This window comes from Diplotaxodon limnothrissa, linkage group LG16, assembly GCF_057381915.1.
Source record: "Diplotaxodon limnothrissa isolate DT_005_m linkage group LG16, D_limnothrissa_male_GT1.1, whole genome shotgun sequence".
Classification (NCBI taxonomy): Eukaryota; Metazoa; Chordata; class Actinopteri; order Cichliformes; family Cichlidae; genus Diplotaxodon; species Diplotaxodon limnothrissa.
This window is the reverse complement of record NC_140611.1, coordinates 36,181,456-36,203,078: the sequence shown is the minus strand read 5'-3', so window position 1 is coordinate 36,203,078 and position 21,623 is coordinate 36,181,456. Positions and strand designations below refer to the sequence as shown.

Genomic DNA, 21,623 nt, shown 5'->3' with positions numbered 1-21,623 from the left:
CTTATCTTGATGAGCTGTCTGCCTTGTAATGGCATCAAGCTGTGACCGAGGGAGCCAGCGTCTAAAGCCACCGCATGTGAAGAAGCAAATGACAAGAGGTAATTTTAACCACAGAGAAGAAGGAGAAGAAAAACAACCCCTTACTTTTTCTGCATTTGACTTTTTCCTTGATGTTTTAGCCAGCAGAAGAAAATTTACATTTTGGAGAGCAATAAGAAAGCATCACTTATTAGAAGAGTTTATTTTTGCTTCTTAGCTGAGGGCTGGCACTTCGCTTCCAAATTAAAGTAACAGTTTTGAGAATAAATAGATTTAAAATTATGGTTGCTTTTAAGACTCCAAAGCACAAACTCTTTTTTGGGCTTTCTTTTTTTTCTGCACTGAAAGGTAAAAACAAAAAAACAAAAACGTAATTAATCAGAGCGTCCACATTTTGTGTGTGATAATGAAAATAAAAGAGCAGCAAAAAAATCTGTAAAAATAAACTTTTAACTAAACATGAACACGTGTCCTCATGTGCGTTTCATTTTAGATAATTTGCTTATGTAACTTGATTAAGGTTAACATGATAACCATTTTAACTTTGAGAGGAAAGCTGAAAAGTTGTGAAATTAACTGAACTTCTTTGGAGAAAAAAGACAAAACTTTAATCACATTTTCATGGATATTAGTTAAAACTAAATTACAGGGCAGCGATAAGAGCTGTTAATGGATGCTGTAACATCTATTCCTTTATTTCAACATTTCATATTAGAGGAAACCAAAACCCAGCCGGAGCACTCCGGCTCTCCAAAATGATGTCACATATTCTATAAATGTATTATGACTGAACAGAACATGAGGTAACTTTTAAGAAACGCACAGACCCAGAGTATGCGATTCAGTTGCTGCTGCTCTGACCAACCGTAGATCAAATTCAGGGGTAACCACGACAGCCGATATTAGATTCCCCTTTCATTTTATCAGATCTATTGAACCCCTTGAGGTTTTTTGCTATGGCTTCTGATCTCATATGTTTTATGACATCAGGAATTAAAGAAACAGTGAGAAGAGAGCAAGGAAAAATATGTGCCAACTACTGTATTGTAATTGTACTTAAATTGCTGAGTGCTTTAAATGGTTTTAAGCTAGCTGACTTTATCTCCTGGCAGGATTTTTCATTCACTTACTTCATTCTCTTTAGTCTTTTTATTCATATTAGTGAAGTCATGATGATAACAAACAGAGTGGAATGTAGAGGTGAGGACCCAAATGCAGCAGAGATCATAGATCATGTTGCATGTATTCCATTACTTTTCAAGTTTCTGTACCAAAGAAAATGAACAGCAAACCAACAAAAAGGGATGGAAATATTCAAATAAGTAAAAACAAAACATGAATAAACAAATTCCTCTGGATCACAGTGTAAAGTATATAACAAAAATAATAATAAAGAAATTAAACAGGAAACAAAATCTCAATCATATGTTTTCGTAGAATAATAATCCCAGTTATAACCTAAACTGGGGACCTTACTGAGTTCAAGAAGAAAGTTTTGACTGAACTTAGTCGTGTGTTGCTTTTTCCAAATTAAAGGAAAGCAAAAAAAAAAATAAAATGCATGAAAATCTGTCAAATGTTATGGTAAAGAAATAAAGAGTGAATTGTACATTATAGAAAGTCAGAAAAGATGAAGACAGTGGTGAAGTCTTCTTCAGATGCATCATATTGCCATACAGGTTGCTGGTCAGGGATACCAGGGGAGGTTCAACGCAGCCATTTCTTTGGTAACTGGTTTGACCAAACCTAGAATCCCTGTCAGAGTTAATGGGTATCAAAATCTCTGTTAAGCCATGTAACCTAGTTCCTGAGCAGGGTTAGCAGTTGCAGTAGTGGTTAGCAGGTAAAAAAGAGAGGCAGTTAAATGATAACAAACACTGTCTTTAAGTTTGAAGTAGGTTGCTAACTGATTAACCTTACTTCTAGGTTCAGACCTCTGGGTTCAGAAATAAGTGAGATTCAGAATTCTTTGTTAGTGCATCACATTTAAAGTATGGCGTCTATGCTCCAACAGCCATTATATATATATATATATATATATATATATATATATATATATATATATATATATATATATAAAAAAAAACACCCAGCACGCCCCTGCGGGCGGTTTATCCTTCAAGCTCGGGTCCTCTACCAGAGGCCTGGGAGCTTGAGGGTCCTGCGCAGTATCTTAGCTGTTCCCAGGACTGCGCTCTTCTGGACAGAGATCTCCGATGTTGTTCCTGGGATCTGCTGGAGCCACTCGCCTAGCTTGGGAGTCACCGCACCTAGTGCTCCGATTACCACGGGGACCACCGTTACCTTCACCCTCCACATCCTCTCGAGCTCTTCTCTGAGCCCTTGGTATTTCTCCAGCTTCTCGTGTTCCTTCTTCCTGATATTGCTGTCATTCGGAACCGCTACATCGATCACTACGGCCATCTTCTTCTGTTTGTCTACCACCACTATGTCCGGTTGGTTAGCCACCACCATTTTGTCCGTCTGTATCTGGAAGTCCCACAGGATCTTAGCTCGGTCATTCTCCACCACCCTTGGGGGCATCTCCCATTTTGACCTCGGGACTTCCAGGTTATACTCGGCACAGATGTTCCTGTACACTATGCCGGCCACTTGGTTATGGCGTTCCATGTATGCCTTGCCTGCTAGCATCTTGCACCCTGCTGTTATGTGCTGGATTGTCTCTGGGGCATCTTTACACAGCCTGCACCTGGGGTCTTGCCTGGTGTGATAGACCCCAGCCTCTATGGATCTTGTGCTCAGAGCTTGTTCTTGTGCTGCCATGATTAGTGCCTCTGTGCTGTCTTTCAGTCCAGCTTTGTCCAGCCACTGGTAGGATTTCTGGATATCAGCCACCTCCTCTATCTGCCGGTGGTACATACCGTGCAGGGGCCTGTCCTTCCATGATGGTTCCTCGTCTCCCTCCTCTTTCTTGGGTTTCTGCTGCCTGAGGTATTCACTGAGCACTCGGTCAGTTGGGGCCATCTTCCTAATGTATTCTTGGATGTTCGTTGTCTCATCCTGGACTGTGGTGCTGACACTCACCAGTCCCCGGCCCCCTTCCTTCCGCTTAGCGTACAGCCTCAGGGTGCTGGATTTGGGGTGAAACCCTCCATGCATGGTAAGGAGCTTTCTTGTCTTTATGTCAGTGGCTTCTATCTCCTCCTTTGGCCAGCCTATTACCCCAGCAGGGTACCTGATCACGGGCAGGGCGTACGTGTTGATGGCCCGGATCTTGTTCTTACCATTCAGCTGACTCCTCAGGACTTGCCTGACCCTCTGCAGGTACTTGGTGGTTGCAGCTTTTCTAGCGGCCTCTTCATGGTTCCCATTCGCCTGTGGGATCCCCAAGTACTTGTAACTGTCCTCTATGTCTGCAATGTTGCCTTCTGGTAGTTCAATCCCCTCAGTTCTGACTACCTTCCCTCTCTTTGTTACCATCCGACTACACTTCTCCAGTCCGAACGACATTCCAATGTCATTGCTGTATAGCCTGGTAGTGTGGATCAGTGAATCGATGTCTCGTTCACTCTTGGCATACAGCTTGATGTCATCCATGTACAGGAGGTGGCTGACAACTGCTCCGTTCTGTAGTCGGTATCCGTAGCCAGTCTTGTCAATTATCTCACTGAGGGGGTTAAGGCCTATGCAGAACAGCAGTGGGGACAGAGCATCTCCTTGGTAGATCTTGATAGTAGCACTTGATGGTGACTTGTGCTATGGGCTCGAGGTTGGCCTCCAGTGTTGCCCGCCACATCCCCATTGAGTTCCTGATGAAGGCTCTCAGGGTCATGTTGATCTTATATAGTTCTAGGCATTCCAGGATCCAAGAGTGGGGCATTGAGTCATAGACCTTCTTGTAATCAATCCAGACAGTGCACAGGTTGGTCAGTCTGGTCCTGCAGTCTCGGCTGACTGCTTGGTCTGCCAGTAGCTGGTGTTTTGCGCCTCTGGTATTCTTGCCCATCCCTTTCTATACCCCGCTCATGTATTGACCCATGTGCCTGTTCATCTTAGCCGATATGATGCCTGACAGGAGCTTCCACGTGGTGCTGAGGCAGGTTATTGGTCGGTAGTTGGAGGGGACCGGTCCCTTCTGGGGGCCTTGAGGATCAGGACTGTCCGGCCTTTGGTTAGCCATTCCGGGTGTCTCTCTCGTCAACTAGCAGCTGGTTCATTTGTGCTGCCAGGCGCTCGTGGAGTGCAGTCAGCTTCTTCAGCCAGTAGGCGTGAACCATGTCAGGGCCTGGTGCTGTCCAACTCTTCATACTGGAGACCCTTTCTTGGATATCTGCCACTGTGATGGTTACTGGACCCTGTTTGGGGAGGTCGCTGTGGTCTGCCCTCAGATCCACTAGCCACTGAGCATTGCCGGTATGGGTTGCGTCCTTCTCCCATATGCTCTTCCAGTTTGCTCCGTCTCCAGCCTTGGTGGTGCGGCAACAGTGCTAACCACCGTGCCACCGTGCTGCCTTAAGAAGTATTTAGTTAAATTACTTATTTAGTAATTAAGTTACTTTTCTGACACAGTAATTAGATAAGTATTTTAAATACAATATTGACTAAGTAATTAGTAATTAATTACTTTTTTAAAGTAACATATCCAACACTGCCTGTGATTATGGCAGAGGATCAATAGTGGGCCAACAACCCTCTTAGGCACATTCCCACTAGGGCTTAAAAATCTGGGACTCTCCACCATTTGTTCTTAAAAATGAAGAAGCTTCTATGAGATTTAAAACATCTTCAGGAAATCAAGTCCAGACACATTTCTTTCCAAACTCCTTAGACTTCAATGACCTTGATGACTGAGAACCTTCACAGACATATCCAAGTCAACGCTTTATGACAAAAAAAAAAAAGCAACATCTCTTGGTGAGACTTTCCAATTGAGTGAAAGGGGCGTGTTTACAGAGGAAAATAGATGCACCCGGAAAGAAAGTGGGACTCCCAGTGGCTGTCAGCCAGCTGACCTTTTGCTGACGTCTGAGTTGCTATATCTGTAAGTAGTGACTCACCAGACCTTTACTACAGTAATGCAGTGAGTACAGTGAGTGTACAGTAGTTTTAATGGTCCACACTTCAAATTGACCAAGAATAAATCTGTGTGGGTTGGTAATCAATATCAGCATCTCATTGATTGCGTTGCTAGTTTCTGAGCTTGCACGCCCTTGAAACTAATTTTCTGGCTCAGGCTGTTTTCTGAACAAAACATTCTCTACTTTATACACCCTGCCACAAGCACTCGTATTTTTAACTGTTAAACAGAATGGGACAGCACTAAGTAAACAAATATGTCCAAATGGCAGTTCCAGTCTTAAAAACATCTCACATTCATTCATCTATTTTCAAAATCACTTATCCTCTTAAATCGTGCAGGAACACGACTTAATCTGGGAGCACAACGGTTGAGAGGTTTGCAACCTGCGTAGCTGATCAGTACACTTTAATAACACTGATGTGAGGATGTTCACCCAAGATTCTGGTGTCAAAGTTTAAATTATGGTTTACCAACACCAACTGTTCTCATTTCCAGGTATTCTGTCAAAGCTGGTGGTTTGTCTTGATTACACACAAAGATTGACTTTGGTTGCAGCATTAGTTTTCTTAGGACTGTCACTCCCAACTCCTCATCTGTCTTTTCAAAGAGTTACTGGTTGAAAGGGCTGGATTTTCACCCACAACATTTTCATAACTGTAAAAAGTAATTTTCTGTGAAAAATTAAACATAAATATAAAATCTAAACAGTAAGTGGAAAACAGTGGAACCAAATGTAAAACATGATGGTCCAAATCTGACACAAACCACAGGCTGCGATGTATGTCGAATCTATTCTTCCAGGCTTTTTTATAGGTGGCCAATGTTGCGGTGCAGTGGTGCATCACGCCATCGACGCTGAAAGAAGACCTTGTACATAACTGAGACATTGGTGGCAATGAAAACAATATTACGTGACATCAAGGGATAAGACGCTACCATCAGTAATTAGAATCAGACACACTGTTATAATGACTTATTGACATTACAACCTTTAACCAGATAAGGCAGAGAAACCTTATTGTATGTTGTTCAGCTTTTAAAATATATTTTATCTTCAATAGTTTGGGCTTGCTCTCGCATTTTCAATCTCCACTCCTACTCTGGTCATGATCAAAGATCAAAAAGAGTACCTCACTTGCAGAATCTCCACCCGAACTCGCCCATCTCAAATTTTCCATTTTGTTGAATAGCTTGTAAGAATTTTCTGAAACTAGCTCAAGAGGACAAAATATGCCCGGCTTAAAGGAGTCTGACTGATTTACTGGACAGCTGCCCAGGTGGAAATCTTACCAGCACACCCAACCAACCGCACAGTGACAGGTCAAAGAATGTCAAGAATATGAACACAGTTAAAGACATAAGACGTGGCAGGAACAAAAGTCATTGCTCAAAGGTCATTTTCCCCCCAAGTAAATACTTGGTGTGGCACAAAACTCTTATTATTCACATCTATGTGCATGAATTCACACAGTAAAGTGGTTCCTTTTACACAGAAGATTTATTAATGGCAGGTAGGCCTTGGATCTCTCCTTTGACACAAAACAATTGCTCCTTGGGTACCACAGTGGTTCTGAATAAAGATGTTTTTAAATCACTGGCTAAAATGATTATTGAACAGAAAACATGTAGATGAGGAAGAAGTAAACATGAAAGAACGAGGCTGAATGAAGAGAGAGATTTTAGATAGAGCAGTTGGGTACAGCAGAGCAGAAGAAAGAGAAATAAAAAGTCTGCTCGAAGCCGAGTACTATAATGAGACAGCTGGGGGCCCACAGAAAATGAACAACCAGGCAGAGAAGGAGTGAAAGCGATGGCCAATGCAAAAAAAAAAGACAGCGGAAATAAGCAGTAGAAATGGAGCAAGCGACTGGATGGCAGCAAAATAGGCGTAGATTCTAAGCGGATAGGTGATAAGAGGCGAGACAAAGTAAGAAGCAGGCAGAGAGGTTTTGTTGGAGCAGCTCGTTACTGCTGAGCCAACTCATGCTCTCTTGTCATCTCCAAGAGCTAATTGGCACCTCCAGTGTGAAAATCCAAGCCTGTGTACTCATTCTCACAGACATGCTGCACACAAACACGCAGTCCCATGCCTACACACATACAGACTTGCAGGGGGTAGAAAAATAATCTAAACACCTCACAGAAAAACCCTTTACCTTACTTTGACAAGCTATAATAAATAACAAAGAAAATAACTGACGGGGTGGTGTAAGAGATTGCCGCATCAAAATCAGGGATGTTTCCATCACTGTGTTGTCTTCATCTTTATAAGGACACTGGTCACAGTAAATGGTTACGCTTTTTTACTATGTAAACATATAAAACGGTACCAATGTTTATATTGTCCATTTAAATTTAAGACAAGAGAGTTAACAGGTTATGAAGCATGCCTCTTGTTGCTATGGGTACAAGTAAAATGTGAACTACGCACGCTTCCTTGGAACCAATAAAAAAAAAAATCCCAAAATTCATCCCACAGTATCATATTATTATTGAGAGCAATGTTAATACTTGTATACAGCTATCACATTCAAATACTTCAAATATGTTGTTTACTTCTATTGACTTTGTGTCTCATGTACCTACGTTAGTACGCTTGAATAAAGCCTCAGATGGAGAACCAAGAAAGCATTTTTCCATTTCTTTTTTGTCGTTGTGTTCACTTTTGATAACACATTATATCTTATGATAAGAATAAGCATACACGCAATGCAAGCAAGAAATATAATGTTTAGATTATTTTTTCTCACAAGCCTCGAACATGAAAAGGACCATTTCTGCATGTTTTTTTTTTTTAACACAAATAGTTGAAGAATTTAAGGTTCCTATATGGCAAAAAAAAAAAAAAAAGGATTTCCAACACAACACCAGGATATACAGCAATGACATCGGAATGTCGTTCAAACTGGAGAAGTGTAATCAGATGACAACAGAGAGAGGGAAGGTAGTCAGAACTAAGGGGAACAAACTACGAGAAGGCAACAATTCCGACATAGAAGACAGTTACAAGTAACTGGGGATCCCACAGGCAAATGGGAACCATGGAGAGGTCGCTGGAAAAGCTGCAACCAAGTACCTGCAAAGGGTCAGACAAGTCTTGAGGAGTCAGCTGAATGGTAAGAACAAGATCCGGGCTATCAACACCTACGCCCTGCCCATGATCAGGTACCCTTCTGGGATAATAAGCTGGCCAAAGGAGGAGATACAAGCCACTAACATCAAGACGAGGAAGCTCATGGAGGGTTTCATCCCAAGTCCAGCACCCTGATACTGTAAACTAAGCAGAAGGAAGGAGGCTGGGAACTAATGAGTGTCAGTGCCACACTCCAGGATGAGACAATAAAAACCCACGAGTACATCAGAAAGATGCCCACGACTGACCGCATGCTCGGTGCAGAAACCCCCAAGCTAGGTGAGTGGCTCCAACAGATTTCTGGAACAACATCCGAGCTCTCTGTCCAGAAGAGTGCAGAGTGCAGGACCCTCAAGCTCCCAGGCCAAAGGCCGCAATAGATCCAATAGACTGAAACCTAAATTCTGCATCATGGGAATGAACAAAAACAGATTTTTTTTTTTTCTGACAGCTTTTTATAAGACAACAAGAAAGTGCTCTGAGGTGAGCAATAACAGTAGCAATTGTCTGTAGTGTGCTCATTAGCTAATGACTTATCATTGACAAGTATTTAGCCAATCCATGAGCTGTTTTACAGTCTGACCTAACCCTGTTGCCTCACATCCAGTTTCTAAATACCACGATTATGAAGCTGAAGACAGAAAAATCAATGATTAACATCATGGTAGCTATGCCCCTCTTTTAAACCGTTTGTGACCATACAGGGTGGCACAGTTTGGTCACACTACTGTCAACATTGTTGTCATTATAGTAATAACCCGGTGCATGCTGCAGTATACAACCACAAACCAATACACAGATCTATAATACACTAAAGATTCTGACAGAACAGTGCATTACAACCTTAGCACCACTCCACAGACTCAAATGAAAGCAATAGGATGCTGACTGCTGTTCAGTTAATATTGCTTCAGGGTTATCTGTTAGTCCACAATTAGTTAAGTATGAATGGGGAAATACATTGAATGAAAAACATGCAAAGGTGGACACTTTAATGAGTATAATAAAATATGAGCCCCAAGTCTTACAACAGACAGATACAGGGATCACAAGCACGTGTTCTCGGAGGCAAGGACACGGACAAGTATAAACACGTCTCAGTTTTCAATTTCTCTTAATTTTTCACACCATCATTGTTACACACATATTCACATTGGTGAAATATTTGTGTACTACAGATAACAGCTTGTTGATTTTATGAGCTTTCCCATCTGTAATTACAGGGAATAGAAAACTGCAGATGAAGAGCAGCTCTTCATGCTCTTCATGTTGGAGAAAGATAACAGTGTTAAAAAGCTGAGTGTTTGTTGAAAACACAACAAATCCAATATGAGTTACAGATTAGAATAATAAAACATGGAGTGTTATAGTGGTTTATAGTTTCAGAAGAAAGCATAAAATGATCACATTTACAAAATCATCAGCCTTGATAACAGTTGACATTTAATAGATACTGATGTTAGATTTGGGCATTTGTCCATTTCCTTGTGTTTGGTAAAATAATAATGAATAATAATGGATTGCATTTATATAGCGCTTTTCGGGACCCCTCAAAGCGCTTTACAATACCACTATTCATTCACTCTCACATTCATACACTGGTGAAGGCAAGCTACAGTTGTAGCCACAGCTGCCCTGGGGCAGACTGACAGAGGCGAGGCTGCCATATCGCGCCATCGGCCCCTCTGGCCATCACCAGTAGGCGGTAGGTGAAGTGTCTTGTCCAAGGACACAATGACTGAGACTGTCCGAGCCGGGGCTCAAACTGCCAACCTTCTGATTACAAGACGAACTACCAACTCTTGAGCCACGATCGCCTCCCCCCAAAAAGCACTGACCTTTCATTAGATATTATTAATCTCTGGTTCTTTTCCACAGCATGTTTTTTTTTTATCTTCTTTGCATCACCCCCAGTCGCTCACAGCAAACGGGCCTGACCTGTGGGAGGTTTCTTCCTGTTAGAAGGGAGTTTTTCCTTCCTACTGTCACTAAGTACTTGATAATAGGGGTTTTATGATTGTTGGGGTTTTCTCTGTATTATTGTAGGGTCTTTACCATGCAATACAAAGCACCTTGAGGTGACTGTTGTTGTGCTATATAAATAAAATCAAATTAAAAAATATGTCAGTGTTTCCGTTAGCATAGCTTCCTTACTAAAGCAGGGGGATACAGTAACATGCATGAATCGGTTTCTAACCAACAAACCTTTACTGATGTGATTATTGTGTGGTGCTACAAAGGAGTGTCTTCATAAGTAAATACAGCAACAAACATCGCAATCTTAGCATATGGACCTTATACAGTATCAGGTATGAACTATAAAATTTCCTATAAATATCAAAAAATATTTGTTATAATAAATCAGTATAAACATGCAGCTTGTGGGGATAGGTTAATTGGATAATCCAAATTGCCAGTAGGTGTGAATGTGCGAGTGAATGTGAGCGCGAATGGTTGTCTGTCCCTGTGTGTTGGCCCTGCAACAGACTGGCGACCTGTCCAGGATGTACCCCGCCTTTCGCCCTATGACAGCTGGGATAGGCTCCAGTGCCCCCCACGACCCTGAAAAGGATAAGTGGAAGCAAATGGATGGATGGATGGATGGATGGAAACCAGTATAAAGTCTATACAGTTCCTCTGCAAAAGAAACATTAGCTTTAAGGTATGGCTTTTTCAAGTTCACTATGTAAAACTGATGTTAGAAAGATTCTGTAATTAATGCAAGCTTTAATGAAAATAAAAATCAAATAAAAAAAAGATTTTGGGCCATGGCAGGCTTAGTTTAGAGGCTGGGAATAAATAGGGTTTTTTTCTTTCCTTTTAAATCTTGAGAAAATATACTGCATATACAGTTTCAGCTGTGAGGTGTAGACTTAGCAGGTTAGCTGTTTGTCAACTTTTAAAAACCTAATTTCTTCTGCTTTCTATTGCACATGGCTTGACATTTGGAGAGGGATCAAAACAGGATTTTATAGTGTTTATAAAATTCAAGCTCTACAATGACCAGGACCATATTCATGTGTATTTAAGCAGCACCTTAAAAAAAGCATGTCTTAGCTGTATTTTAAAATTCGTGGACATGCTAGTCTTGTTTTGATTTTGGAGGCACAGTATTTCTATTACTTACAGAATCCTCAACCAGAGGAACTGGCCTTTTCAAGCCGAGGGCTATCAGGCTGTGGTCTCGCCTTTCTACATCAAGGAAAATGAGACTTCCATTACCGACTGTGCCACCACCTGCTGCTCCTACAATCGCTGTAATCCAAAGATGCCAGCTGCTGACACCTCAATCACATTCACTGTCTCCCCTTGGAAAATTTACCCGCCAACCACAGGAGTGCTACAAAACCCTGTTTTTCTCCAAAGTGATGAGACAGGCTCTTTTGCTGTGTTTGGTAGTAGGGCAAATGTTGGGGACTTGAAAAAGATGGTCTGACTAGTATGCTTTAGAGAACATGCTATCAGAAGATGCAGTCCCCAAGTGTGTGAGGGATTTTTGAATGAAAAAAAATTACAAAAATGCACACTTTTCCAGCACGAATGGAAAAAAGGGAGCGGGCAGAGGTTTCTCAGAGATATCAAAGCATTCAGTTTTAAAGGCTAAAACAAGGGATGGCCAAATTTAAATCAGTTATGGTTTTTGCCTTGTATGGGCCACACCTCAAATGCCAAAAATGACAACATTTTCTTTTCTAAATAACAGTAAAGTATTTATGTGTCATGTGGTGTAATTGCACTAGTAGGCATCCATCTACTGTATACCAAGTTTCTGGGATATTAAGACTCCACTCAGTCCAGTCCTGGATAGAAATCTTTAGGAGTAATCTCTTGAGACCACCGTGGTTGGCCTGCCTCCACCTGCCTGATCTGTTGTTGCACTGACGCATGGAAACAGTTGAGGTTTCTTGTTGTCATATTAAAAATGTAGTGTAGCTTGGTCATGTTTTCTTGGCTAACAGTGTCCTGAACATGACATTGGTTGATGTTTGTTCACTGACTGAGGCAGAAAATTATTGACATGGTTGTAACTTTGCACATAATGGGCAAAAATGCTTTTCATACCTTATTTGGGGTAAAGCTGAGCTGACAATGTTTTTTTTTGTAAGTGCTGTGATTGACTGGGGATTCTGACGACTGAACAGAAAACATGTAGATGAGGAAGAAGTAATTGCAATTGCATTGCCATAATGGTTGCTGAGTGGCGAGACTAACTTCTAGAATGACTTTTATATTTTAAGGTCTTAAGACAGACTTAAAATTTGGATATTTGAGTGTATATCATAGCTGTATCTGTGTATGTCTTTCACTTCCCCTCTGTAATACCTCTCGTTGGAAATTACAGCTTCAGGTAACCTGCATTCTTTCATTCCATTACACCTTAACCTAAAGGGATAAATTAAATATTGCATTATCTTTATAATGATCCCACTGCTTCGCCACACCGACCCCTGGTACAATCAAGGACCCCTTTGAATGAAAATGAATCATAAACTGGTATTACATGTTCCTTTGGGAAACGTATTCTCAAGATCTTAATAATTCATCAGCACTAATGCAAATGGTTGATAAATGGTACAATGACTAATTTATTATTATTGTAATATTAGAGTTGAAATTGAATAGATGTGTATAATTTGGAAAGTAGTTTCTATTTTAAGCACAGCCCATTCTGACCGGTTTGGCTGAAAAGGGAATTATTAGCATAAAACATGCTGATAGGAAATGAGAAAGTGTAGCAAGTTTAATTTTTAATTGTCTTCTACTTATTCCACCCACATGCGTGAACTTTGTTCAGGTTTCAATCATGCCTACTTGAGGGAAGAAAGAACAAGCATCATTTGTTTCTGATACACAGCATTTCACTTAGTACTGATCTCAGTCCATTGCCGCACCCTGAAACCAACCATTTTCACCTCAGGGTGACTAATTTTTCACTGGCCACAAGCAAAAGGCCACCAAGTAGACAGGCATAACAGGAATCAATGATTTCTACTTGACACATGGTGCTTTTCTCCACACTTCCTTACCTCGATGCAAACTAATTTTCTTTTAACCCTTATGTCACTCAACCTGACGGCTGCAGGCATTTGCAAAACATTATGCCCCACACCTCCAAAGGAAAACAGGTTCTGCCTCAGGAAAAGGTCTTTAATAGCATATTGATCAAAAATGAACTGAGTGCACAAATGAGAACATGGCAAAGTGCAAATATTACAAACTACCTAGCCCTGACCAAATGAAGGTTTGATCGATCCAGGATTAATTGCATTCGTTTCAGATCACAGCTGAATAACAGCGTTTGATGTTCAATCCGAGGCTCATACAGCAAAATACAAAAGCTTCCCATTCAAACAAATCTATCAAATATTATTTCTCACAAACTCTATTTTAAGAACATGAAGTGAATCACTGTTTGAATGCTTAAAGCCAGCTGTGCAGAAATGTTTTGATGATATTACCATGTACTGTTGATAATGACATGTGCAATTTTACATTGAGGACCATTATTGTGAAATTATTCCACAATTTGTTGACAGTTTTTTGCAGACTGGTAAACCTCTGCTCATCATTACTTCTGAGACACTGTGCCGCTTTGAGATGCCCTTTTTTTTATACCCAATCAGGTTACTGACCTGTTCAGATTAACGTAATTAGTTGCTAAATGCGCCACCAGCTGTTTCTCTTTTTTTTTGTACCACTTATTTTTCCTGCTTTTTTTGGCTTCCCATCTGAACTTTTTTTGCAATGTGTTGCTGCCATCAAATACAAATGCACAAATTCTTTTTCATGAAATTGTAAAATGTCTTTGACATGTTTTCTATGCTCTATTGTGAATAAGATCTTTTTTATGTAGATTTTACACAATGTACCAACTGTTATGGAATTGGGGTAGTAAAATAACCCCTTTTAGGCAGTCAAAAGTTTAACAACCCATAACAAAAAGTTGTCATGGATTGCCTGATAAGCAATTCTGAGGTTTTCTGCTTAAAGCTGTTTCCTCTTGGCATCTCTTTTATAGTTAAAGCTGTTGTTAGTTATGGGTTCATCATCCCAGGAAATCACGGTGTGGTTTGTGCATCAAAACTACATGAATACATATTACACACATTAGAAAGCTCTTTTTTAATGTCACCACATTTTGCTCACCTGATGAACATCCTTGTGGCATCCCACCATTAAACAATATATTGTTAGTTGCTAATGTTTAGGCACTGTAGTGCTACAAGTACTGCTAAATGTACTGGGAATGCTAATTTAGCTCTGCATAATCATGCTAAATAAGATGCAGCATCTATCAGGGAACATGTCTGGGCTGCTTCAAACTTTAAAAACTATCTACAGTGTTCAGTATTTATAATCCTGGTCTTTAGTTTTGGAGTCTTTCAGGAGTTCATACCACAAGCGCTTTGCAGGCTTTCATGTTCAAGGTTTCTGTACACTAAGTTTACACGTGATTTACATGTAGAGATGTACCTTCGAAACGCCTCCAAGGCCTTCGGTGCTCTTTCTCTCTGCAACTTCACTAAGGACCATCCATAGACTGTTAATTACTGGTCAGGATGCTGGAGTGAAAAATGAATTTAGGTGAAGACCTCGACATGATGCAGCAGCATTTTCAAAGACCTAAAGGGTATTAGACTTTTTGATAACTATGTAATCAAAATTGAGAGCAAAGGCCATTGAAGGGCACGGGAAGACTTACGATTTGCGGGGGCAATAAAGTTTTCTTGACGTTAAATAAAAGTGATGTAGACAGCTTTCTGTCATGTAAAAATTAAAGGTTTCGTCATCCTGCCCTTTGTGATGTTTTACATAACCAATCTTTCAAATAGATGCAGAACGCTGACAGAAAGGTTTAAAGATTTGAAGATCAAATTTGGTCAGATTTGGTCTCTGGATTCAAAGGTGACTGTGGAAATGATGTTAAGACAAAGGAAATGTTCTGAGTAATTTTACTATACATTCGTTTTTATTTAGCTACAGTATCAGTTGAGGGTGACTCAGCGATGCAGTGGTAAGTACTGTTGTGTCACAGCAAAAAGATTGTGATCTTTCTGCTTAGTCCAGCTTCCTTGCAGTTTTTAAAGATAAGTATAGACTTTTTATCATCGGTTCAAAGTGGGAATGGTTACAGTGTAGCTGTACTCCTTTACATTAAAAGAAAATCTAGGTTATTATACAGCTGTTTTACTCTTTCAGCTCAATAAAAATCAAATTGGGCCCATGACTTAAAATAACAAGGTGAAAAAAAGAATAGTAAGGGAAGAAAATTTGGGGCTGAACAGCTTCTGTAAGGACACAGTATTAGGTAATTTTTCCCATTTGTATGTAAAATAACAGTCCAAGAAACCTCATTCTCATCCCTCCCTTGCTGTGTTGCTCTAACACGTGAAACGTATGCTCCGTCTGTCTCCTGAGGAGTTTTCCGAAATAGAATTGCAGACTCATCTTTGAAGGACAGAAATCCAGTAAGTCAACCTGTTAATACACTGAGCCCCTCTGTGATTTTTCAGCGACAGTAAATTACTAGGTAAAAGACAGGTAATAAAGATATCAATCTGATCCTCCAGTCCCTGTTTCTTCATTACTCTGGGCCTTCTTCAGCAGACTATAGATGGAGCCTTACTAAGAATGAATCACTAACCATTTTAGATAATTCATGTGTTAGGTTATTATTTTGGCCACATAATGTTATGAGTCAGAAGAATATATAATTGGATTTCTGATGTCTGCTAATCAGTTACTTCTGTTTATGATTTTTGGTACATGGTTATACAGTTATGGACATAGTTGTTGACTGTAGAAGCTCACACATCCTATGCAGCAACATTGATGCAAACTTAGAGGCAGTAGTTAGAGAGAACTGCAGCAGCAAACAGCAATGACATTTCTGTAGAAGCAGACCAAAGCAAGACGAGCAAGGAAGGCTTCAAAGCTCTCGCCTCTTTCTGAATGTATGATGTCGTTGCTGGCGGAACTGAATTGAACTGAATTTGAAAGTGAAAGCTCAACATGTTAACACACTGATGCAATCACCAGCCAATGAAATGTTATGAAACTATTATGGGAGGTCAGGATGCTTTCTAGTTCGTCCCACATTCAATTTGTAAATGAACAATAACAGTAATAGCAGTAATACGTGGCTAACTTGGCTAATGTTAACCGCAAAGCTAGCAGCTGGCCTCGCTCTTACAGTTAGCCATGTGACAGACACACACACACACACACACACACACACACACACACACACACACACACACACACACACACGTGTCAGGTATGTTTTAATGTCCATGTGAATGACTGCACAAAACAGCTAAGCACTAATGAGCTAATGCAGCAGCAAGTTCTCTTCGTAGACATTATTTTTTAATATATATGTATGTATACTTATAGCAACCAATGCAGAAGTGCCTTAAACCTGCATCCTCTCTAATGACAACCAGATTGTAAGAATAAGTCTGATCATATTATAGAAGAATAATAGAAAATGACTTAAATTAACATTTTTCTGATTAGGTTATGCTTATTGAACACATCATGCTGTTTATTTTGTAAATTATGTTTCCAATTAGGGTAAAAGAAAAACACTAATTCAGGGTTTGCTTTAAGGTGGGCTTGTGATTCACAAGTCACTACTATATGAGCATGCAGCTTCCTTCAGTTTCCCACTGATATACACTGGCTTGCTATGTTTAGTTTCAAAATACCAAGATGGCAACAGTGAAAATGCTCAGCTTGAGGCTTCACAGAAGGAATTCATTAACTGGTGGGTTACATCGTGGCATCTTTTATCTACAACCTCTGGTTCCCTTTCTTTGATGATCTTTGATGATCTAAAAACATACAGCTCCTATTTACTTATAATAGTGTAACCCAGTTCCTAAAATCATCTCAAACAGAAAGAGAAGAAAAATTAAAACATTTAATGTTCATTGTTCTGTTCTTACTGTCCCGGTTAATGAAAGTGAAATGAGATCAAGATAATTATTTAAACATAGAAGGGATGCAGATTATATATGATATGCTCTGGTCAAACAAGGGTTAAGTTTCTCAGAGGGTTGATGAGCTCTGATGAGAGCCTATTGTTTTACTCCACTCCTCACATGTCAGCCAATCGGTGAAGCTCTAGGCAGCTCTTGTCCCTCCTTAGTACCAGCTCCCAAGTTTTCAGTCTCTTGCTTCTACAGCCGAACAGAGCAGACGGACTAAAACTTTTGTTATCGGTAAGCTGGAGAAATTAACCTCTAACGAGTTAAAAGAAATACCATCTAAACTGATATTTTTCACAAATTATGTATTTGCACTTGTTGTTGTCAAGGGCAGAGCGAAACCGGAGGGTTTACTGAGCTGTGGCTCCATGTAAATGCTGAGCATCCACTCGACGGCGGTAAGCTAAATGTGGCTAATCAGACACATGATGTGCGGAGTGTGGGTACAGTTGTTCGATGTCTCTGAAACGCTGTTGTTATGCTAGTTAGATCGTTAACTAAGTCATTAACATGTGAAAAGCTGTAAATGGTTAAAGCAGCTAAAAATAACTTTATGAGAGATAATTGTAATCAGACTTTATCCTGCTTCCTGTTTAAATTTTGATGTCAATCAGTTGTTTTACAATACTCAGTATTGAACACTTGGAGGTAATTTTTAGTGTATTTCCACTTGTACTGATAGGCCTATGGTACAAGCGGGATTAAGCACGTCTATTTTAATACTCCTATTTGTGGACTGAGTCCTTGTGTTTACGTGTTATTGAAATTGATTATTTGCACTTTGTTCAATTTCTGATAAGCATTTGCATATTATTCCATTTCTTAAAAGGGGTAATATACTTATTTATTTGTGATTAGATATATATGTACAGTGAGTTTATTTTGATCGATGTAATTAATGTTTACAATGAAAGTGAATTATATGGTGACTATAATTCCTGAATGTTTAAAACCTTGTAGATAATCTTTAATGTTACTGCAGGTTACAAATAATTGAACCTTGATACTGTGAAATTTTGGATATTGATACTTTGACCTTTGAAACTTGATATTTTAATGTTGTACAACATGACTGAACTGATGATGATTGAATTGATGATAGCTGATCTGAATAGTAGTTACTGCACTGTGACACTACTTTAGTTTAATTTGTGAGAGTTATCCTTAAAGGGCACGTGACATATATTTGGCCATTGTTTATACACTGTAAAAAAAATCCGTAAAAATACAGTACAATCTACTGTATAAACGTGAAGGAATTTTCCGTATTAGTCATTTACAGGTATTTTTCTGTATTTCTCAACTACTGCAATGCATTGTGGGAAAAAGAACCTGAAAAGGAGGGAAAAGTAAGCGCAAGAGCAGCCATTAGGCTTCTTTCAGGCTTCATCTGGATTTTGGATTCTGAAGTTGGAGAAACTGCCTTCAAATTTCTGTGGTAAGTATTAAAACTTATGTTTCGTTTTATTAAAATAATGTTTTTCAAAAGACTCCGTGTTTTTATTTAGAAAGAATTGTTAATTTATTTAACTGGTTTCGGCTGTCTCCAGACAAGTCAGGAATATTTTGCTGACTCATTTTTTAAAATAATTGTTATTTAGGTTTAACATGACTTAAGCTTTATTTTAGTTAATGTTAAAATAATTTTTACTGTGATACCACCAGTTTTGCCCTTCAGTGGCTGAACCAGTTTTCATAAATATTAAAGTTAGCTGTCTGTCTCTCTCTGGGTATTACACAGCTGTGACTGCTAACTAGCTAATTAGCGAAAGTCAGCGATGTGGATAACTGGGAAAGTGAGAACTTCATGGTTCTAGAAATTATTCTAGGACTCTAATAAGTACTGTATCAATACCTGTGTTTTACAGTTGGCTCTACTGTACACTTTAAAGGGTTTCAGGCAAAGTTACACTAACCCTAGTTTAAGCCTCAGACCTTCCTGGCTGACGCTAGCAAATGCTAATGTTAGCCTCTGATTTGGGCTGCTAAAGTAAAGACTTTTAGCTAGCTGACCAGCATAGATTATTTCGGTGGTTAACAGACTGTAGTGGTAAAATTATTGAAAGTATAGTTTCACCTCAGCACATTTACAATTACAGTATGTCTATTTTGTAGCACATAGAAATGTTTAGTTAATATTTACAGACAGACACATTTTCCCTGTAACTGTGTTTTTACTCCAACATTTGTTGAAAATGTAATTTATGAAATGCTGAGCAGCATTTCTTGTATGTGGAATATTTTTGTCACCCCACTGTGCTAATGTGATTAAATACTAAAAATTATTACTAAAAAAATTCAATAATAAATCAATAATAACTATTTCTTGATTGAACTATAATGTAAGCGCAGTGCTGGTGTGCAGGGGCTCTATATGCCTTGTCTATATCAAGCTTTTAGCCAAATATAAGCAGAGATATTTGTATCTTTCTTAAAAATCCAGATCCTTACAGATTATTTGAGAAATGGATCAACAGCTATCACTACTTGAAGCACTTTAAGTCCTGCAGTGGAAAAATATCCCTTATTTCACCTTTGATCACACACTTTGGTTTTCCAGTGCAGAGCAATGGCCAAGAAAAGGAAAGACTTCCCCGAGTGGAAAAAAAAGATGAAGATACAAGCTGGTGATGATCCAGAGCAGCTGGTCTCAGGAAATGAAGAAAAACCCTGATCACCTTCTCTACAAACACAAGGTGAGTTTAATGTTGTGGTTGATTTAGTTTTTCAAGGTATGTATGTTACTTTAATTATAAACTGCTTTTGTTGCAACAGAATGGTGTTATGTGTATGCAACTCTACGTGAATTATAATCCTTTGTACGGCTGCGTGATATGACCAAAATCTCATATCCCCAATATAAGACGTATCTCTCCTGATAACGATATATATCACAAAATAGTGCATTTTCTGTAAATTCTGTGATTCTCGGGCAACTCGACTTATGTGAAATGTTTTCAGTTGGGCGTCGTGTACCTGGAGTCGAGTGTTTTGACCGATGCATGAAACTATACATTTTTAGACATGAGTTTAAATGGCCGCCATTTTCTTTCTGAGTATTTATTACACGGCGTGCTGCAAGGAAAAGCCTGTTCTAACGTTTGAGTCTAAGGATTATTTTGAGCACCTGACGACTCTTTTTTGCTTTTCATTCGTAAACTCTCTCGAAACTCTTTCATGTGATTCTTGTGTAGGTGGTTAAAGAGGTTTGTCGTGTTCGAGTGGTGGTGGGGACCAGTTTGTGGCATAATTTGCATAGTACAGTTTTCTGGGGCGTGTCAGACTTTTCATAACCAAACCATGTCCATGCTACAGAGGTAGCCCCTCATTTAACAATAAGGTCCTCGATTTCTTTTGACTGGTCCTTCTGGTTCTGCCTCATCCTTGCTGGCCATGCTGGTATTCTCTGTGCCTTCATCTGCGTGGTGACTGTAAGCGCCATTTATAGTTACTTGATGTTTTTATTTGAGGTCATTTGTTTGATGCATATTCTGAAATTTTATGTTTGAGAATAATGTATATCATTTCAGTTTAGTTTGAAAAGTCTCAACAGAAACTTAAGCTTTATTGTGAAAGGTTTACGTGGAAAATAAACAAGCGGACGGCGGAGCCACACGATGGTTTTATCCTCATTGTTGGTAACGAAAGTACGCGTAAAAACAGTCACTTGTCCGTCCATAGTGTGGTTATTTTAAGTATAAGAGAAGGAGAGAACTTTAAGAAATAATATAGCAACTACAGTGACCATCAAAACCATGAAAAAAATATTGCCGTAAACAGTTTATTTTGCAACACCACAAAACAAAGAATAGTGTATAATATGAAACGATAGACATTTTTATATCGTAATCTGATATATATCGTCATATCGCACAGCCCTAATCCTTTTTTTGTTTATGTTGTTTATGCTCTAGGTAAAAAAAAATTATAAAAATACAAACTTTTTAAAAATGTCTTGTTGTTTCTCTTTTATTCCTCAGAATAAATTGCGACTAGTCTCAATGGCTGACACGGAGGAGCAACACAGCGACACGTTAACTCCGACTGCTGCAGTTCCTGTATGAACTGAGCAACTCTTAAAATCCAAGGGAAAGCTGTGTGTATTTTACTTAAAGCTCAGATGGACCTTGATGTACTAACATGTAGGCTGCATTCAGGACTTTGTCACACTGTTATATGAAGAGCGGTAACAAGACTTTGTAGTAATTTGTCTTACTATTGTCTTATTTGTTGTGATTTAGGGTCTGTGCGCACAAGCAGAGGTTTTTGTTTGTAACTGTAACCTCGTTTTCAGAGCCTTGTCTAACATTTAATGGTCATGAAATATGTCAGACTTTTTCCTCTACTTAACCAGCTTAGAGAATTTGAACACCGTGGAGAAAAAGGTGTGCATTAAGGATTTTGAACTATGATGTTT

The 21,623-nt window shown here is 39.3% G+C and overlaps 1 long non-coding RNA gene across 1 annotated transcript; it reads left to right on the top strand.

The window, feature by feature from the left end:
* The first annotated feature begins 18,556 nt into the window (after positions 1 to 18,556).
* Positions 18,557 to 21,272, top strand: LOC146616600 (uncharacterized). The gene is made up of 3 exons (XR_014906947.1): positions 18,557 to 18,644; positions 19,767 to 19,902; positions 21,187 to 21,272. It is a non-coding gene; the product is annotated as an uncharacterized LOC146616600 (long non-coding RNA).
* The last annotated feature ends 351 nt before the right edge of the window (positions 21,273 to 21,623 follow it).